This window comes from Fukomys damarensis, unplaced genomic scaffold (genome assembly GCF_012274545.1).
Source record: "Fukomys damarensis isolate Sample0158 unplaced genomic scaffold, DMR_v1.0_HiC HiC_scaffold_11, whole genome shotgun sequence".
Lineage (NCBI taxonomy): Eukaryota > Metazoa > Chordata > Mammalia > Rodentia > Bathyergidae > Fukomys > Fukomys damarensis.
Window position 1 is genome coordinate 33,668,393 of NW_022900923.1, and position 3,188 is coordinate 33,671,580.

Below are 3,188 nucleotides of genomic sequence, written 5' to 3' on the forward strand. Positions count from 1 at the left end.
ATCAGGTGTTCATTCTGACAGAGTATTTAACCAAATAAAGTTAGATAAAAAAGAAAAACAGGTGTCTGCAGTAGGTATTGTCTTAACTCTTAAAATTACTCATAGATACAAAAATGGTAAAATGATTTACATTCACATTTAGTGACCAATCACTTAATTTTCAGGGGAAAACTTGGGGACCTTAGCATCCTTAAAATATTATTGGTAGTATTTTCATTTTTTCTAGTTATTCATCATCCCCATTGCTATTCTACATTTCATTTCCTACTTGTTTTTCAACTAATCACTTAAGTTTTCACAATATAAGAAACATGATTATAGGTCTTACAAATTTAAGAACTATATATCTCAAATATATTTTTAACTGAAAAAAAGGAAGTCACAGAATTAGACAAAATTCTATTTTTGTGTTTTTAAAAAGTATTATGTCTTGGTTCGTAAATTTCTAAAGATAGTGCACATAAACATTTTAGTTCATAGTAATTAATAGAGAAGTATGGCTGGGTAAACTTTTACTCTTTGTAGTATTTCTTGGGTATTATTAGAAACAGTCATTTGACTTCTGTAATTTAAACTTTTTAATTATTACAAAAAGTTCAAGACCCACCCTGAGAATCTCCCTCACCAATGTGTTCATACTGTCCAGTAGAGGGCAACGTAGATCCAACGTGGAAAATGTATGGTTAGTTTCAACCACTCTGAAACTGTGGTTTTGCTGTGCAACTTTTACAACCCACAGCATTGTTTCTTCCTTCACCACAGAATGGAAAATGTGTGTCATCTTAATATGAGGCAATCCTATTTACCTAAAAGCCAAATGCAACAAAAAACCCAAAGGGAAGTTATCAAAAATTGTAGCTTTCGTTTCAAATATATGTCAGCCTATCTTTAAAAAGACATCAACATGACAACCTTTTAAGGAAAAGGTTTCAGTCTGCAGTACGTATTGTCTTAACTCAAAATTACTCATAGATACAAAAATGGTAAAATGATTTACATTCACATTTAGTGACCAATCACTTAATTTTCGGGGGAAAACTTGGGAGCCTTAGCACCAGTTGTTAGTCTGAAAGAGTTCAGAGAAAAAAAGCAAATACTTATATGAAATTTAAAAACAAAATCCATCTAGGATGATCTGTATTTAAACCAGTTGCTTAAATGGACACACACATGTCCACTTTTGCTAATAGAGATGACTGAGCTTCTTTGGCTTGGACAGCTCCTAAGAGTTTATATGTTCATTTTCTTATTTTCCTTATTCACTTATTATCCAAACAGCATTTCAATATCTACTATGAAATTAACACTCTGCAAACCCGCAACATTAACTAATTTTTAATAAAACTTACACATTTATAAACTAATTAACTCCATTATTCCTAATACTTTTTCTATCAAAAAGCCATGCTTTTGGACATTTTTTTCATAATAAAATGCAAATTAACAATAAATTTTTATAGGACTTCAGAATTTAAGTAAGATTAAATAGCATTCTACGAGGCTAAAATAGAATTTAGAGCTATTTAAATAATGGGGGCTCAAGTAAGTGTGAAGTGACTGTCTCAACAGTTCTTTAGGATTTATTGTCTCTCAACACACAAGTCCAGCGCCTCCTTCCTTCCTTACCCCTCCTTCCCTTTATTCCCTTTTCTCCCCACCTGCCTCCCCCACCACAGAACTACTTCCCTGACAGTGAACTTCAACATCTATACTCTAATATCCAAGACTGTAAGTGAAAATATATTTTGGTTTGTACTGCTGAAAAAAAGGCGAATATGTCTCCATATGACACATATTTAATGTGGCAACTACATCTGTATATCACACATACTAAGTATTGAATCACCAAAAAGTCATACATAGGAAGATTATACAAAATTCTTTTAGAGATGAAGAGCACATTCATAAGAAAAATTATGTTCTTAGTTTTACAAACATATTTTCAGGTATTACTAAAATATAAAGATTTTCCTTTTCACAATAAAGTAACTGTCCCTTTGAGGAATAATTGCAGATTTTGCTCTCCAAGTTAAACTCTGAGCTCCAACTACTGGCAGCTCAACAGAACCTGACACCAAGAATGTCTCCAATTTTCTTTTGATCTAATGTAAAGCAGAGAAAATACCTACAGCTCAATCAATGCCTTGCCATTCATCTTACTACCTAGAGGCTTACTGGGAAAACAACTTCAATATTGCCTGGTGTAGTTCTGGTAATGTTATCCAAAACGTGATCGTTTTGAATTATCTATTATTATCTATATTTATCCCTATCAATTAAGTCATTTTAAATGCTGCAAAAGTATGAGAGGTGGTTGTTGAAGACTTCACATATGAAGCTTATTAAAGCAAACTGTTAACACCTCCCACCTTCCCACCTGTCCTCAGCCTCCCTTTAAAAAAAAAAAAATTTTTTTTGCAGGGAGTACCAGGGATCAAACTCGGATCCTTGTGCTTGTGAAGCAGGTGGTGGAACCACTGAGCTAATTCCGTGGCCCATCAGCCCCCTTTTTGACAGGTGAATGTTCTGATAAATTCTAAACCAACCAGTGAATGACTCATGAGGAAATCCTGACTCCTTGCACCAGAATGATTCTGTTGCATTACAGCTGCAGAATCTTTGTGTTTCCCTCTTCATCTCTCATCATAAAAGATTTATGAACTTTTTGCCAGGAGATGCTCTCAAGGACTCCCCAGGAAACAACCTTTGCAGACTCACAGAGGGATCCACCCACGTGACTTCTGGAGACCAAAAAACGCAAACCCATTAAAGCAATGTCTCTGACAAAGTCATTTTCTCCCGTTTCCTCCCTGACTAATGCTCATTCCCAAAGCATTCCAAGACTCCTGGGCGAGCTGCAGAGCAGGTCTCTCCACCCGGCCCTGGGTAGTCAACCCATGCAGTGTCTCTGGTTCCCCATTTCCAGGGAGCTGCTGCGAGGTGCCAGCAACACAAGAGTCTCCCTGAGGAATTTCCAAAGCAGGGGGCCGCAGGTGAGCCTTTAAAACTTGACCATATGAACAAGAAAGGAGGCGGTGAGAAGACAGGACGCGCGCTCAAAAAATAAATAAATGCATAAAAAGGAAAATTAAAAAGCCCACCCTTCCTTCAAAATAAGGCCACCGACCCCTGACTAGAAGCAGGGAGCGACCTCTTGCCGCGGGAGGTTCTGCTGTCTGGTGCTGGGG